At 43.1% G+C, this 18,592-nt stretch overlaps 1 protein-coding gene and 1 pseudogene across 3 annotated transcripts in view; both read right to left on the reverse strand.

Annotated features, from left to right (window-relative positions):
• The window catches only part of LOC105602333 (uncharacterized), a 204,780-nt gene that overhangs the window by 185,312 nt on the left and 876 nt on the right, over positions 1–18,592 (reverse strand). The window lies entirely within an intron of this gene.
• On the reverse strand, positions 4,857–5,245 carry LOC114118447 (translation machinery-associated protein 7-like; annotated as a pseudogene).

Consider the following 18,592-nt stretch of genomic DNA (forward strand, 5'->3'; position numbering starts at 1 on the left):
GTCAGGGTCCTCATTAACCCATGCCCTCCTAGCGTATCTATCAGAGAAATCTGATCTCAGCTAAGGGTGTGGGAAGGGGCAATGGGAATTTTCTCTGTCCTTCAAACTCTGCATTAGAGTCCCATACCAGGTATAATTAAAATTTTCATACCCGCAGCCTCTGTCCAACTGCTCTAAGCCTCAGTTTCCCAATTTATTAAAAGGTAAGAATAAGATTGACTATGTCATGGGATCTCCAAGAGGCCAGAATGTGGTCATGCGGTAATCCCTGGAAAGCCAAAAGTGCCGCTTTACTTTTTGGTCAGCCTCTAATTGCAGGCTCTGTCTGCCCATCATCTCATGGGATGGTCTGCTTTTCCACCAGAAACTGTGAGGTCAAGGAGGGTGACCTTAACCTAAACAAGTCTATCTCTGCCCATCACCTGGAAAGGACTCCAAATTAATCTTGTGACCTCATAAATAGATGCTTGGTTTCATCCGTAAAATAATACAAAATTTTACCCTAGTTTCCTTAGGGATCCCAGGACAATTCATGGTTCAAAACTATTCCTAGGACTGCCATCTGCTGCTTCATCAGCCATGTCTTATACATTGCTAGCCCATCTTAAGCTTGTGGACACTTAAGAGCCCTACATCTTTTCACAGGGGCTAATCCTAAAGCAGGCCTCCATTGCCTCGAAATGAAAATGTGCCCTGAATTTAGAACAGTATATTTTTCTTCTTACAGGTATCAGTGCACCTTTCAGCCTGTTTGGATCACTCTGAATCTCCAGTTGAGTCTGAGTCTCTCCCAGGTTTAAGTCAAATCTCTAGATTGCAGGGAGAGGGGGATGTCCAGGGTGAACTATATGCAGTTAACAAACAATATCTTTTCATGGTCAGATCACAAAGGAAGAGGGGTACTTATCTAAAGCTAAATACCACGGGGTAGAAGGCATTGAAGGATAGTAGGAGTCTCCACCCGCAAGGCACACTGTCAAAGTGAAAGAGATCGTGTGGGTGAGACATTAGCACAGGAGTTGGCATATGGCAACTACTGCTATTATTGCTTTTATTATTATTAATGTACAGTTTCATCAATTTAGGGCCTCGTTTTCTCCTGTTGTTCAGCTTTGACCATATAGTCACACCCAAACCCAAGCATGGTGTGGTACAGTGGCACAAACACTGGTTCAGAAGCCCACAGCCTTGGACAAGTTACTTAATGTCTCTCATTTTCCTCATGGAGAACAGGCAGGTACTAAGAGCATCTCTAGAACTAGTGTGAATAGTAAAGATATGATTATGTATTTGCATAAGTACCTAACAAAATGGACACTGGCTGAGTAACAGTTATCACTGTGATGCAAACAGGTACTTGGGTAACTTGTTAACAGAGAAAATGGCATCACGTGTAAGGCTACACTAGGGTTCTGGAATTACCAGTGGATTGCAATAAGTAATTTAGGCAGGCTCTTCTGCTTTCTAGCCACTATATCCACACCCACCCCCAAGAAACACACACACTTGGAGAAAACTCTAAGAGTTTCCGATCAGACTGGAACAAAACTTGAAATCCATCCAGTGCTGACTCTAAGGGCACCTAGATGAACCTGGGCAAATCAGTGAGACTATCAAAAATCTCCATCAATAGAGAAGTTGTAAAGATCCAATGAGAAAATACATGTAGCAAATGATTTACAAATTCAAAAGTATAATTATAACAATCCTTCCTCTACTGCCCTGATGCATCAGTGGTAAAGAATCTGCCTGCAATTCAGGAGACCCAGGAGATGCGAGTTCAATCCCTTGGTCAGGAAGATCTCGTGGAGGAGGAAATGACAACCCACTCCAGTAGTCTTGCCTGGAGAATTGCATGGACAGAGGAGCCTGGCAGGCTACAGTCCATGGGGTTGCAAAGAGTCAGACACGACAGCTTAGTAAGCACACAGCACTCCTCCACTGCACACATTAAAGCAGTCCCCAGTGAAAGGACCATATAGGGTGTTTTGCAAAGTGACAGAGTCTGGTGAGGAAACTGAAATAAAAACAGTCTTTAAAAATTGATGTGTTACTCACCATCATCTAACCGAAACCTAGATTTAATGACTAATGACCAAATCGTGTCAGAGCTCAAAATTATACACCATTTTCCTCTGTGTTGCTGGTAACAGGCTTTAGCACCAAACCTTGTCTAACCCTGATTGCTTTGGGTGCTGTTGTTCCTGTTTCTGTTTTAGGTGGAATTCTCCATGGGGACTGCCCAAGAGGCAATGGGCCGTGGCAGCCCCATGGGTAGTGCTCACCAGTCACAGTTCAGTCCCAGGGAGCGGATGGCAACAGGCTGGGTCACCCCAGGGCGGGGACGGTGGAGGAGTATATATATGACCCAGGTTACTACAACTGAATAAACACACCACTGGCGCTCAGATCTGATGGCTAAATCAGAGCAAAGAGGGTTTCAGTAAGAGCTCAGGGTAAGATTCAGTTTATTTAAAATTTCCTCCCAGGGCCATCCTTATAATAACCCAGGCAGTGGTTTCTGTAAAAGCCAGATTAGATCGTCCTGCCCTGCCTTTTAGAAGTTTCCACAACAGATGGAGGGACACGGCCTAGAGGAAACCCCAACTCACATCCGTCTGCATTCATTATTGGCCCTGTTCTCGAAATGCTATATGTTATCTTGAGCCTGTTTGTTTTTATCTGTCAGAGTGGTTTATTGTTAGGGAAATGTGGTGTCAGCTGTCTCTTCCCCACCATCAAAGCCGCTTCATTAAAGTTAATAGTGTTTGACTTGCAGAGATCTCTTACCGAGGTAACCCAAGAAAGCCCCTGCTGGCTGTTATTTTTCCGGCAGTAAAGGCACCAAATGGATGCAATAACTGCATTAATCTTTTAGGAAGAAGAAGAAGAAAACCGTGCAGCGTGACTCTTGTCTAGTAGCTGCTTAGTAAATGCACCTCGAATTTGCAAGGCTAACTCTACCCCTGTTAGGGGCAGGGTGTCAAAACGAGACGACCTTTGTCCTGGCTCTGCCACTCAGGGTTCTGTTAGCTGGCTTGTCACTTCCACAGTCTGAGCTTCAGTTTACTTATCTCAGAAATGGATTTCAATGAAGCCCTTCTTTTTCTAACTGGGGAATTCTTTGGACAAAAGTAATCTTGTAACAAAAACTGACCTTGAAAGCAGATAAAAGCAATGTATTTTCTAGCTTGAGGTGAGGAGAGAGACCAGAGGATGTACCTTCTCAGCAGCTTTACCCTCCTCCATACCCCCTCCTGCCTAAAGCCATCCTCACCCCTCCCCAGAGGGTCCTGGTAACCTCCGTGGGCTCCCACTCCCACTCAGGACTTCCTGGAACATCATTTGAAGCCTACTGGCCTAGGAGTCTTATCTTTAAGATCTTTTCTGCTCAGACTCTGGATTCTGTGATTAAGTAATCGAAATCAAACCACATGAGGACCGTTTCTAATTAGTGTAATAACTTTAATAGAAGACGCTCTGCTCAGTGCCAGACAAACATGAAACAGTTTAGGCTTTGCTTTGTTTTCTGTCTTCTCATCACTGCTGCCAAATCTCCCTTCTCAACCAGAGTAGTGGATCTCAAGCAAGTTCCATCACCTCTGTGTTCCTGTCACCGAGTGCTAGTTAGTTCAGTTTGCAATGTCAAACTGACTCAATTGGAACCTCATCACCTCCCTCCCCTGCAGGGCAGGCTGAGGCTGGAAGCGTGACTCTTCAGAATGCTTCCTCACCCAGTGGGCATCCTCACAGGCAGGAAAACCAGCAAGAGAGTCAAACGCTACAGCCCTCAGCACAGTGCGCACCTGACCAAGACAAACTGGGGCATCCTCACCACCTCAGTCCCCCGTCAGCATCCTGCCGTGCCTCTCCAGCCCTCTGCTCTGCTTTGCTCCAGAGCAAGATCAAGCAGGTGTCCAGGAGGAAAACCTAAAGCCAGTTTTCCTGTCTTGCAAACAAGAAGGAATGTCCCCCCTCACTAAATTTGTTGAAGGAAGTCTCTGTCTCTCCCTCTTGGAAAGAAGAGAAAATCATGAATTTTGTTTTTCCAAAAGGCTGCAATCAGAAAGACTCTCGCCCTCTCTCTCTTCCCCCACAACCTCCATAAAAGGCCTTGAGGATGAGACAGGAGACGGGGTCAGCGAGTGAAGGTAAAGGACCAAGTAGGCTGCCCCGAAGGAGGGGATAAAGGGGAGGCAAGGAATGGAGATGGGAAAGGGAGGGGCCACAGCTCTCACTGACTTAATTTAAAATCTGCATTTTCAACTAGGGCTCTAGTTGCCAAGTCCAATACTATGGTGGGGGGGGGGGAGGGTGGTGGTGCGGGGGGACTTCCAGCAAACACCCTGCACACATGTAATACTAGGATGTCTACCAGATTATGTTTGTGTTTATACATGTGGCTTGGACTTGGATGGGTACCAGAACGTACACATGTGTAAAACTCTAAAGAATCCCAAGCCACACATTTAGTTTTATTTTTTTGACCCAAGTCTCTGACGGAGAAAATGAAACGAGCGAAAAAAACCATTCATTCACTCATGCATGCATTCAGCTCTGCCTATAGAACCTTTCCTTACCAGGGGCACTCGAGCAAGGCAATGACAAATAAAGCATGCTCTCTGTCTGGCCATGGGTATTCAAAAACCACAGAAATAATTCCATTTGTATAAAACTTTAGCATTACTTTTCAAGAAGCCTTTTATACACAATAGTTCATTAGGATGCTCACAGTCGTAAGATTGTTATGGTAGATATAATCACTATTTTACACCTGAAAAAACAGAAGCACGGCAAGCTTAAATGACTTGTCTAGTCCCACAGATAGCTGAGTACGGGGCAGGAATTAAAAAAAATTTTTTTTTTTTTTTACAAAAGTTTATTCTTAAATGTACAATAGGTTCCAAGACAACACTTCATTCTAGCTATCGGTGGCAACATATACTATAGCAGGGAATTCAGGTGTTTAAACAGGAATGGAACTAAGGGCCATCACTGCCTCAGGCACAAGGAGCAGCTTACTTTTTTGCCAGATTTCTTAATTCCACCGATGGCCAGGGGGCCCTTTCCCCACGGCCTTTGCTTTTAGCTCCTCGAGTTTCTTCTGCTCCTCCTTCTGCTTCTGCTTGAATGCCTGATCTTCCTCGTCCATCTCCTTGGCTTGCTTCTTGGGCTGCTTCGAGGCTGCTTCTTGCCACCTTCGAGGCTCGACATGGAGCCTGCCGCCCCTTCCCCAGACCCTGCCACTGGAAGCGGAGGAACTAAAATTTAAATCATCTGACTTCTGGTCCCAGGCTTTTTCTGTTTGATCAAACTGCAACCGAATGTATCCTGCGATTTCCTTCCAGCTGCCCGTACAATGTATAGCCCAGACTCTCAAGGATCTTTTCAGTTTCAAATATTCCATTCCTTTGTCTACCAAATTTTGCTTGTCAGACCGCTTGAACTAGTTCTGAATATACAGTCACTTGTATCAGCATTTAGGTTTGAAAAATATAACTCTTTTTTAGTTGAAATGGATTGAAGTTAGATTTAGACTTAATAATGTTAAGACTAGGCAAGAGTCACAATTTTTCAATCAAACCATCCTTTGGTGTAGAAAATCATTTCACTACACACATTATTTAAGCTATTCTGAAACCTACTGTGACGTTCTTTTATTAATCTTTTTCCTGTTTCGAATCCTTCCATCAGGCATTTCTGTCAGGCTTCTGAAGGGTCCCATATGCACACTTGCAGTGCAGAAATGTGTTCTTTTTTGGTTCATTGGAATCCTTCAGAATGTCTGGCACCAAAACATATTGGCTTTAATTAAAAGGCTATGATTTCTTTGAATTCCCATTAAGCTAGTGAGAAAAAAAATCTGCATTTAAAAAATACAGTTAACACATTACGATACAGTTGTACTGAAAAATGGTTCATGTTTTAAAAACTACTTAAGCAGATGAAACTAAGCTGCCTGTAATAAAAATATGCTCATTTTTAGTAAAATCCTTCACTTCTAAATAGAGGGGTTAGCTTAGTACATATGTGCCCAATTAGCCATAAAAACTCAACTAGACATGAACCATGCAATCCACCAATTCGCCCTTGACTTTAAAACATAGATTCTATTAACAGGAATGTAATTTAAATGGTTAAAAAGTGATAAAGTACATAACTATAATCTGATAGGGTTTGGAATATGATACTGCTGGATACCAATGACAAATCAGTTTTGGATTATGACTCCAGCAAAGTTTGAAATAGCTCAAGCCTGATAATTAGTGATCCACAAATTCAAGAACTGCCTCATATTATGTTATATATTATACTCACTCACACCTCTTTGCCCATGAGCAGAAACACATTCTCAAACATTCAAAAAATGGGCCATGTCAATCTTTTTAAATTCTAGGACCTGAATGCCCTAGAAACCCGACTTAGTTTTCTCTATTCAACTTATCTTTAAAACATGGTATAACTCAAGACAGTTGCTCAAGAAAATATTTAAGAGGGCCCATGAAGTACAGTGAAAGTGCTTCACTCAACATGCCTGCAAATTTGGAAAACTGAGCAGAGGCCACAGGACTGGAAAAGGTCAGTTTTCATCCCAATCCCAAAGAAAGGCAATGCCAAAGAATGCTCAAACTACCATACAATTGCACTCATCTCACACGCTAGCAAAGTAATGCTCAAAATTCTCTAAGCCAGGCTTCCTGAACCGTGTATGTGAACCATGAACTTCCAGATGTTCAAGCTGGTTTTAGAAAAGGCAGAGGAACCAGAGATCAAATTGCCAGCATCCGGTGGATGACTGAAAAAGCAAGGGAGTTCCAGAAAAAACATCTACTTCTGCTTTACTGACTATGCCAAAGCTGTGTGGATCACAACAAACTGTGGAAAATTCTTAAAGCTATGAGAATACCAGACCACCTTACCTGCCTCGTGAGAAATCTATATGCAGGTCAAGAAGCAACAGTTAGACCTGGACATGGAACAACAGACTGGTTCCAAATCGGGAAAGGAGTACATCAAGGCTGTATATTGTCACCCTGCTTATTTAACTTACATGCAGAGTACATCATGAGAAATGCTGGACTGGATGAAGCACAAGCTGGGATCAAGATTGCTGGGAGAAATATCAATAACCTCAGATACACAGATGATACCACCCTATGGCAGAAAGCAAAGAACTAAAGAGCCTCTTGATGAAGGTGAAAGAGGAGAGTGAAAAAGTTGGCTTAAAGCTCAACATTCAGAAAACAAAGATCATGGCATTTGGTCCCATCACTTCATGGTAAATAGATAGAAAAACAATGGAAACAGTTACAGACTTTATTTTCTTGGGCTCCAAAATCACTTCAGATGGTGATTGCAGCCATGAAATTAAAAGACACTTACTCCTTGGAACAAAAGTTATGACTGACTTAGACAGCATATTAAAAAGCAGAGACATTACTTTGCCAACAAAGGTCCATCTAGTCAAAGCTTTGGTTTTTCCAGTAGTCATGTATGGATGTGAGAGTTGGACTATAAAGAAAGCTGAGTGCCGAAGAATTGATGCTTTTGAACTGTGGTGTTGGAGAAGACTCTTGAGAGTCCCGATTGGACTGCAAGGAGATCCAACCAGTCCATCCTAAAGGAAATCAGTCCTAAATATTCATTGGAAAGACTGATGCTGAAGCTGAAACTCCAATACTTTGGCCACCTGATGCGAAGAACTGACTCACTGGAAAAGACCGTGATTCTGGGAAAGACTGAAGGCAGGAGGAAAAAGGGAAGACAGAGGATGAGATGGTTGGGTGTCATCACTGATTCAATGGACATGAGTTTGAGCAAGCTCCAGGAGTTGATGGACGAAGAAGCCTGGTGTGTTGTAGTCCATGGGGTCACAAAGAGTCGGACACAACTGAGTGCCTGAACTACAGTGATGAAGTACAAAGATGTTCACTGGTTACTGGGAAAATGCACAAGGAGCATCAGAATAGTCACTTCTCTCCAGGGCTTCCCGGGTGGCTCAGTGATAAAGAATCCACCTGCCAATGCAAGAGACATAGGTTCGATCCCTGATCCAGCAAGATCCCACACACCATGGAGCAACTAAACTCCTGTGCTACAACTATTGAGCCTGTTCTCTAGAGCCCTGGAGCCACAACTATTGAAGGCCAGGCGCCCTAAGCCCATTCTCGGAAACGAGAAGCCATCACAATGAGAAGAGCACGTACTGCAACTAGAGAGTAGACTCTGCTCACCGCAACTAGAGAAAAGCCGGCGCAGCAACAGAGACCCAGCGCAGCCAAAGACAAAGTAAGTAAACAAGTAAACAACAACAAAAGAATCACCTCTCTCTATATCAGACTCCACAGAGATATGCCCACATGGGCCCAGGAAAGTCAGTGATAAGAAAGACCTGGAAGGAAGATGTCTCATCCATTTATCATTATTTTTATAAGAGGTAAATGTGAGCTTATGCATCTTACTCATTATTGTAAAATAACACCCTAAACATTTATGGGATGGGGCTTCCCAGGTGGCACAGTGATAAAGAATCCGCCTGCCAACGCAGGAGCCACAAGTCACGAGGGTTTGATCCCTGGGTTGGGAAGATCCCCTGGAGGAGGAAATGGTAACCCATTCCAGTATTCTTGCCTGGAGAATTCCATGGACAGAGGAACCTGGCAGGCTACAGTCCATGGGGTTGCAAAGAGTCAGACACAACTGAGCAATTGAGCAACAACAACAACAATTGGGCAACAACAACATTTATCCAGCTTGAACCCATCAAGAAGAAGATGGCTCACCAATGAATTAGTGACCTCACTCTGAGAACCACTGCTCTAGGTATGAATAATATTACAGGCAGGGTTTCTTTTATAAGCATTTATAAATGTAATTTAAATGAATTATATTGGAAGACACACTAAATTCTAATCATCACGATTAACTGTCTCATCTTTTTAAGTGGCCACAGAATAGTGTGCTGCCGCCCCCTAGATCATGTAATTCCAAGCAGCTCCATCCTCAGACTCCACTCCTCAGGTCTAATCCAAATCCCATTTGCTTAGGCTCAGCAGATTCCCTCTGGTTTTATATTCTTTGGGGGGAAAAGTATCTTGTGACACCATTCTCCAAATACTATGCCACCACTGCAAACTTAGAGAATGACTAGGAATAGTGGACCCTACCAGAGGACCTGAGACTGCCAAAATTACCAGAGGAGAGGCTGAATCAGGCGCTCTACCTGGTGTCCTAAAGGGAAGCAGTTTCTTGGAGGAGAGGGAGGAAATCGGCATGTGAACGCTGATGAATCAATCCGTTTAGTTCATGTAGAAATAAACCCACTGGGTATGAAGACCTCGTTCGAAGTTCACCAAATGTTACTGTGCTGCTTTACATTAAAAGTAAAAATGTCAAACTCTAGAAAGACATTCTATCATTGCTGGCTTTCAAACCAAGCTCAGATTCATTCCCTCCTCTCCATTTCTTGTTGCACCTCTTCAGAGTGGTATTGTATCTTGCCTGGACCATTGCAGTAGCCTCTAAACTGGCCCCTCTGCCCTGAGTCTCTCATTTTTCACACCGCTGAAAAGTTAATCTTCCCAAAGTCCAGCTCTGATAAAATTACTCCCCTGATCAAAAAACTTGAATCATTGCTTCCCATTGCCTATCAACAGAATTAAGATCACATTCCTTAGTCTGGGATTCAAGGCACTTGCCCCTTTCCAGTGTCGCTTCCTACATCACTCCAAGCAATCTGCAAGGCCCACCCCTCTCAGTACAGACTCCCTGCAGTCCCCCCACCTGGAGTACTGTTCCCTGTCCTCATTACATCTCCTTTTCAACCCTCTAAGACAAGATTCGATCCATGCTTAAAGGCTTAGAAGAGAAATTCCATCTTTTCTATAAAAAGTGCAAAGAGCAGTTCCTGGTTCATAAGCACTCAATAAATATTATCTGTTATCATTGTTGTTACTGCCATGAAGTCGTTAATCTTCAAAGACGGAACCAACCCCTTCCTCTTTTAATTTTAGCTGTCTTAAGATACACATAATTACATGTTATTTCCTTTCATAGTTATTTAACTATATATTTCATCTTCTCTTAACAGACTCTAAGCTCCTTAAAAAGATCTGATTTCATTCATTTTTGTATCCTCCATGTCAGAATACAAGGCTTTAAACACAGATTTGAAGAAAAATGTTAAGTATTGCTCTAGGCCACAAGGGGGCATGGTTGAGCTACTCTTAACGGTGGAATCAGCCTACAATCAGTAATATTGTCTTTAGAATTGAAAGGTTTTTCTCCCTTGAAAGTGTATTTGTAAATCTGTTTAAAATAAATATATATGCATTATGTGTGATTACAACTCTATTCATGTTGACATGGAAAGATAGGTGCAATATAGTGAATTTTTAAAAGGAATAAGCAAAATAGAATTTATATGGTCTAATTTTTATAAAAATCTATTTGGGCTTCCCAGGTGGAGCTAATGATAAAAATCTTGCCTGCCAGTGCAGGAGATGGAAGAGACATGGGTTCGATCCCCAGGTTGGGAAGATCCCCTGGAGGAGGGGATGGCAACCCACTCCAGTATTCTTGCCTGGTGAATCGCATGGACAGAGGAGCCAGGCAGGCTACCGTTCATGGGGTCACAAAGAAATCAGACATGACAGAAGTAACTTAGCATGCATACAGTACATTCTTAAACATTCACAGGAAAAGTAAAAGTCTGGAAGAATATCCATCATGATGTTATGACCTGTTATCTCTAGCAGGGGAGGGGGGAAAAGAGGGTAGTAATATGGAGGATTTTATTTTCACTTAGTACTTTTCTGGATTTTTAAAATAATCAATACATATTAATTTTATAATTGAAAAATAAACCTATTTACTTTATTGTTTCTCTTTTCATCTCATCTCCATCTCCATATTTGATGTATTTGAAAGTAAATACACAACTTTGAGAATTTTCTGATGTACTAAAGCAAAGATTTTCAAAATCTCTTGATATGCTGTGTCAGTGGTATCTCAGTAATTTTTCATGGGACCCCTGAAATGAAAGAAATACCTAACAGGTAACACTTGTTAAGTCGTTGAGTTCAAACAACTTATTAGTTATGTCCTAGTAATTTAATAGCCATTTAAAAGAATAATACGCATAGACTGAAAAAAATGAATTTCCTTCTTAAATGAGCACAATCACTTATTCATGGACTGTTGTACACCTACTGCACACTGTGCAACTTCTTAAACATTGGAATCAGATTGGACACTGCTCCCCTCGTTTCCTACTCCACGCTGGTTCCACCTCATGACCGACTTTACCACTGCAGCCACCAAAAACCCAGCTCTGCAGATAAATCATTAAAGGAATGCAGCACGATCTAATGCTGAAACTATGAACACCTCGAGCTAGTGGTTCTTGAGCATTGCACAGTATAGCTCTGTTTTCCTTAAAAATTTAAAATATCTCACAGCACCCTGCGCCTGCACTGCAGCAGCTCAAAACAGCGAAGAGCACAATTTGGCAATCAGATTCACAAGATAAAGCTGGTAGTTTTCTGTGAGGCTGGTGAAAGGGGAAGAAACCTCATTAAATTTTCCTTGAAACGATTCCAACCTAATAGCTCAGTCAAAATTACTTTGTTTTCTCTGAACCAAAGTCTTCTGGGAAGGTAATAGGATGGTGTGGGAAGCTGAGCTGACCTCCAGGCTGAGAATTTCCACCTGTCCCCATTCCACCAAGTTCAGTTCAGTCACTCAGTTGTGTCCGACTCTTTGCGACCCCATGGACTGCAGCACACCAGGCTTCCTTGTCCATCACGAACTCCTGAAGCTTGTTCAGACTCATGTCCATTGAGTTGGTGATGCCATCCAACCATCTTATCCTCTGTCGCCGCCCCCCCCACCCCCCGCCTTCAATCAATCTTGCCCAGCACTTCCAATGATTCCGTGGTTCTTTGCATCAGCAGGTCAAAGTATGAGAGCTTCTGCTTCAGCATCAGTCCATCCAATGAATATTCAGGACTGATTTCCTTTATGATTGACTGGTTTTATCTCCTTGCAGTCCAAGGAACACTCAAGAGACTTCTCCAACACCCCATTTTAAAAGTTTCATTCCACCGAAGTCCTCTTCTAATCTCTTCCCTCCAACTCAAAACTGAGTACCAAGAGCAGCCTCCAAAGCAGCATGTCCCTGGGAAACACCCAAATTATTCTCCATGTTTTTCTGAGCCTGAATCTCCAAATATCCTACTGAATTTTCCATCTCTCTACCCAACTGTTTTGAGGCTTTGCAAAGATCTAAGGAGATTCTAATGAGCCAGCCCTGGTCCCTTCCAAATCGAAAAGAACTTTCCCCTGCCAGGAATCACCAATTAGCTCCTGGGACCAAGCCCTCCAATCAAGTTCAAGAACTGCTACTATCCAAATCCACTTGAAATGGGGACTAAGAAGAATTTTTTCTCCAAAGTTGAATGAATCCAGTTTCACATCTTGATTTAATGAGATGATTGGTGATTTTCTATTATCAATTCAAATATAATTAAAACAAACCCCAAAGTCATCGTCCACTTGTGCGGAAGGAAGCTCTGTGCAGGAACTGCTTAAAGAACTTAATGTAACAAGTAGGTGGAAACCACCCAAATATCCATATATAGCAACAAATGTGGCATACACATACAATGGGGTACTATTCAGACTAAAAAAGAAGGAAGTACAGACCAGGCTACAACATGAATGGACCTTGAAAACTTTACGCTAAGTGAAATAAGCTAGACACAAAAGGACAATTATTGTATGATTCTACTTACATGATGTCCCCTGAGATTAAAGTCATTGAAAATGGAACGGCGGTTGCCAAGGGCTCGAGTGGGGAGTGGGAATGAGGAGTTATTGTTTAGTGGGTATGGAGTTTCAGTTTGGGAAGATGAAAAGTTCTGGAGTTAGATAATAGTGATGGTTGTTGAACAATGTAAATGCCCTTAATACCACTGAATTGTACACTTTAAAATAAGTTTATGTTTAAAATTAGCTTTTTAAAAATCATGGAGATGATTTTTATGGTAAGGGGAGCCTTTGATTTAACTGGAACCATGTCCCTGGGTTGGAAAGATCCACTGGAGAAGGAAATGGCAACCCACTCCAGTATTCTTGCCTGGGAAATCTCAGGGACAGAGGAGTCTGGCGGGCTACAGCCCATGGGGTTGAACAGAGTCAGACACAACTGAATGACTAAGCACAGACTATGTCCCTAAATGTTAGGCTTCCCAGGGGGCTCAATGGTAAAGAAACTTCCTGGCAATGCAGAAGTCACAGGAAATGAGGGTTCAATCCCTAGGTTAGGAAGGTCCCCTGGAGGAGGAAATGGCAACCCAGTCTAGTATTCTTGCCAGAAAAACCCCTCGGACAGAGGGATCTGGCTGGTTACAGTCCATGGCATCGCCAAGAGTCGGACATGACTGAATGACTGTGCACGCAGGCACACTGATGTCCCTGTCACATGGAGAGCTTGCAGTAAACCGAGAGATGAGTCCATTTGGATGACTTGGTGTTAAACACATACATGAAGTTTCAAAACCCCTGTTCTAAATAAAAGTGTCTAAATAAGTGGACGAATAATAGAAACAGGGCTTCCTCCTCTTCTAGCCCTATCAGAAGGAAGCGTAAAGTATTCCTAAGGAAATTCAAACTCTCCCCCAAGTTTCCCAGCCCATCAGGAACAAGTGTGAAATTCCCACTTATCTTCCATTCAAAGTTGGATACTGCACTTTCCCTTTGCTATAAGTCCGAGGCATGGCGAAGCAGGGAGTGTCTAGAATAGCAGCCTGAAGATAGGGGCAAGTGCTCACTGACCTGGGCCCCAGAACCCTGTGTCCCGGGTGTGAGGCGGCCTGGGAGCTGTGGCCTGGCTGTGCTGTGGGACTGACGTTAAAGGTCCACAGGACCCCGTGTCCTGGGTGTGAGGTGGCCTGGGAGCTGTGGCCTGGCTGTGCTGTGGGACTGATGTTAAAGGTCCACAGTACTCTGTTTGCTCTTTCCCTGCAGGCCTGGCCTCCTGATACATTTCCAAACTCTGTTTGGAGGAAAGGGGCTTTCTGGGGTCAGCTCGGGAAATGCTGCACAATACATTCTGTAAAGGCTCAGAGAAGTCCTGCAGAATAGAAATTTCAACTCCAGCTTTCTCACATCCTCACCCACTGATCATTTAAAAATGTCCCTAGCTCTTCTTCTTCTCTATTTTGTCACTGGTATCCAATCTCAAATCTTCAGAGTCTTTTATTTATTTATTATTTTGTTCTTCCTTTAGCCAACATATACCATCAGTCCTCAAACTAGAAATTTGGCTCCAGCCACACCTCTCCCATCAAAACTTCTTTTTTCCTATACCTCCTGCCATCATGCTAGTTGAAATCCTTATGATCATCCCACTTGACTGTCCCAAAAGCCTCCTCGCTGGTCTCCACATCTTGTTTTCTTCCCTCGTAACAACCACCATCAGAGGAATGGTTCTAGGTCAAGTCAAAGTGCTGGGCATGTCACAACTACACTTAAGAACCCTCAATGGCTCCCCAGTGCCAACTGGCTAAGGAAGGCCAGACCCCTCGGTGAGGTCCTCTGTGCTTTTCACTCCAAGCTGTCCTCCTGGTCTTATCTTCCACCCAACATTCTAGTCAACTCAACTATTTACAGGCCTCAAGATTTCTTACCAGCCCCCTATTTGCGCTCTTCTATGAACTCTGAAATCCAGCTCAGAAACTAGAATCACTGTGAAATCACTGATCTTTTCTTTGCATTCTCCCAAACACTTCACTTTTTGGAATCTCATAATACAACCGGCTTTGATTAGTGTCACGTTTCAAAACAATCAATAGTATATCCACATGTTACACACTGAAGGACTACAAACAACTTTGAATATCAAACTGTCTTATTCATCTCTGTATTTTCCCTAAGTGCCTAACACAAGGCTTTATACATAAAAATGTTTAATAAATGTCTGTTGAATGCCCTGTTTCACACTATCAAATTCTTAAATCTCTATTATAGTCTTAAGCCAGCAATCATCAATATTCTTTTCCCTGCATCCTGGACCATTCTTCTGTTGAAATCTTAGATGGAATCTCAATATATGTTTTATGGAAAGATTTCATATGTGTTTTTAGATAAAGAGGAAATAAAACATATAAGTGGCATCTCATTTTATATGCATTTATTTTAAATTAAAATGTACAGCATTTTAGCATCTCTCATTATTAAGTGTACTGAGAATAGTAGGCAGTTTTGATGAACATAAAATTTGAAGTAGAGGGTTTGCAATCAGTCATTTCTGGATCCAGCTTATTTCTGTATTTTGACTTGGTTTCACACAATTGAGACTATCCCAAGTCACATAGATAAGTCATAGTGTGCAATTTTACGCTAGTGGATCATTGATAGGGTAAAGAATTTCATTTTTAAAGTGCAAATATAACTTGTTATATCAGCAACACATTAAAAAAGCCATTCATAGCAGTTAAGAACACAGACTCTGATTTAAAACGAAGATATCCTATTTATCCATGCAGACCTTAAGCAACTTATTTGGCCTCAGTTGCCACATCTGTAAACTGGAAATAAAAATAATTCTTCCCTCATAAGGTTGTGCAAAAAGATGATGGGTCACACAAATTAATGCTTTAATGGTCCTGTGTGTTAAAACATAGTATATAAGAGAATCAGAGTATGCAATCTTAATGTTTTATCATATATAGAGCAGTTACTAAAATATTTATAAGATGTACAAAAAATAGCCACATCACAAAACCCACATACCCACCCAGGTTAAGAAAGAGAAAGATGACAGTTACTTTTGAAATGTCCAGCATGCCCTTCCCACACCTTTTCTCCCCTACGAGGTAACTGTTACCTTTCCCACATTGTTTGTTTTTTGTTTTTTCATTTTTAGCACTTACCCTGGCACTAGTATATGCCAGCGGAGAAGGCAATGGCACCCCACTCCAGTACTCCTGCCTGGAAAAATCCCATGGACGGAGGAGCCTGGTAGGCTACAGTCCATGGGGTCGCGAAGGGTCGGGACACAACTGAGTGACTTCTCTTTCACTTTTCACTTTCATGCATTGGAGAAGGAAATGGCAGCCCACTCCAGTGTTCTTACCTGGAGAACCCCAGGGACCGGGGAGCCTGGTGGGCTGCCGTCTCTGGGGTCGCACAGAGTCTGACACGACTGAAGCGACTTAGCAGCAATATATGCCAGGCTTTAGGTACTTTCCAAAATTTACTCCAACTTAACCATCGTAAGCACTCCATGAAGTGGATAACATTTTCTTTCTTAAACGTGAGGACCATGGGCCACAGAGATGCCGAGGGACAGTCTGTAAGTGGAGGCACCAGGATTTGAACCCAGGAAGTGGGCCACTGTTTCCTTGGTTTTAAGGGCTTTCCTAGTGGGTCAGGTAGTAAAGACTCTGCCTGCAATGCAAGAGACCTGGGTTCGATTCCTGGGTCGGGAAGATACCCTGGAGCAGGAAATGGCAACCCACTCCAGTATTCTTGCCTGGAGAATCCTATGGACAGAGGAGCCTGGTGGGCTACAGTCCATGGAGTCGCAAAGATTTGGACACAACCGAGTGATTAACACAATCCCTGCTTCCTAGTGGGCCACCAGAGTCCCTGTCCACCGACACAGCCAGGCTTGAAACACAATTTGAAGCGCACTCTCATGCTGTGTACTTGAATGAACATTTATTAAAAACATACACCACCTGCCGAACATCACGCTGGGCACCACAGAGCTGAAGTAAAAGCTGCTTCTCTGAGGGCAACTGCAGTTCCCCCGGCTCCTCCCTGCGCAACGGTCTCTAACCCCACCCCTCAGCGTGCAGGGCCGCCTGACAGACCCTGGGAGCCCAGAGTGGCCTTGAAGAAAGGCCAGCAGACCCAGACACTCCACCTTGGTGTTGCCCAGGGTGGTTCTCAACAACAATCAATCCCCAAGGAACCACGGGAAATTCCAAACTTTTCTGCCCCCACTCCCAGCCTCTTCCTCATCAAGGCTTCCTCCGAGAAGCGAACCACGTAGGAATCCTCAGGAATCCACAGCCTTTGCCAGCAAGAGGCCAGGCGCGGCTTCGTAAGTGACCCAGCCCACAAGGAAAGGCCTCGACTTAAGCGCATGTCACTCCCCTAATTACTCCCTGTGCTGGGAGTCCAACAATAACAGCGCATCTTTCACGGGCACCTCCCACCGTGAACTTGGGAACCTCGCATGCAGCCAAGCGCTAGGAAGTGCTAAAAGGGTCAGGGGCTGTGAGCGGCCTGCAGTCCCAGGCCTCTGGGGGAGAATCCCACTTGCTCTCTAGTCCAAAATCTGGGCCCCCAAAAAACTGCCTGAGCCCCAGCTTCACCAGGGCCTACTTCCTGAGACTGGGAGGGTCACCATGGGTGGGGCCCTTAGAAGAGCCAGTGGGTCACACAGCATCTGCACACAAGCTACCCAGGGGAAAAGGAGGTGGTGGGGGTAGAGGGGCCAGGAGATGTTTCCTTGAGGGTCACATTCACTTAGCAAACGCTCCCAAGGCAAATGCCCTACACTCTGAACTTTTTTTTTTTTTTTTAATATTTACTAATGAGTCCTGGCAGACCCTGGGAGGTGGCTGGTATGGTACTAGGATGTTATTAATAACAGCAAGTAAAACAGCAAAGTTCCTTAAATTATCATAGTGGGGGCAGGCAATAATCAAATTAATAATTTCAGATCATGATAAGTGCTTTGAAGAAATAAAATATCCTTGCTGTGTGAGGGTGGGCAGGGAAATGGATTTTGAAAGCAGAGATCTGAATAAGGACAAGCAAGCAAAGCAAAGGCAAGAAATAATCACCCCAAGCAGAGGGAACATCAGTACAACTGTGAGGTCTCTGATTTAATGCTGATTGGGGGTTTAAGAAACGTTTTCTGAAAAAATTATGTTCTCTAAAGTCTAGTACTAGGTAGAGTTGAGTTCTTTAGAGTGCAAAGATCAAAGTGCTATACTGGAAAATTTGTTCTCGGCTTTATGATGCAAAAAGAATGTGTGTGAATATATATTTACATGTCTCACAAGGGTCTTTAAAGAAAGCCTTTCGTGTCCTTTATCCTTTAAATTTTTATAACATAGGTTGAAAGTGTGATACAATCTTTAACTTCTAGCTCATGTATTGAGCGATCTTTTTCTCTGAACTAATGAAGACGTCTGTTTTCTTAGGATGTAATTAACCTCCCTGTTCTAGAATTTGAAATAAGAATGCCCTGTACCTCTAAATGCAACTATGTAAAAAGTATGTGTGCACATGGACCTAGGCAGTGGGAGATATAGGACAGGGGTAGGGTTGTTTTCAATATTGTTGTTAAAACATTTCAATGTTGTTGTTGAAACTGGGGAGAAAAGAATACATTGTGCACCACTGTGCGATCTTCTTGTCCTCGATGTTAATAAACGTGTTTTTCACTGTTGTTTATATCCCATTTCTAACATCACTACTATCTTACATCTGCTCCAAGCCGCAAAGTTGAAAAGTGCACGAGGTCTTTACCCACCCTTGTGCAGCGAGTGAGCCTGCTCACGTAAGATCC

The sequence above is a fragment of the Ovis aries genome, chromosome 15, assembly GCF_016772045.2.
Source record: "Ovis aries strain OAR_USU_Benz2616 breed Rambouillet chromosome 15, ARS-UI_Ramb_v3.0, whole genome shotgun sequence".
NCBI lineage: Eukaryota > Metazoa > Chordata > Mammalia > Artiodactyla > Bovidae > Ovis > Ovis aries.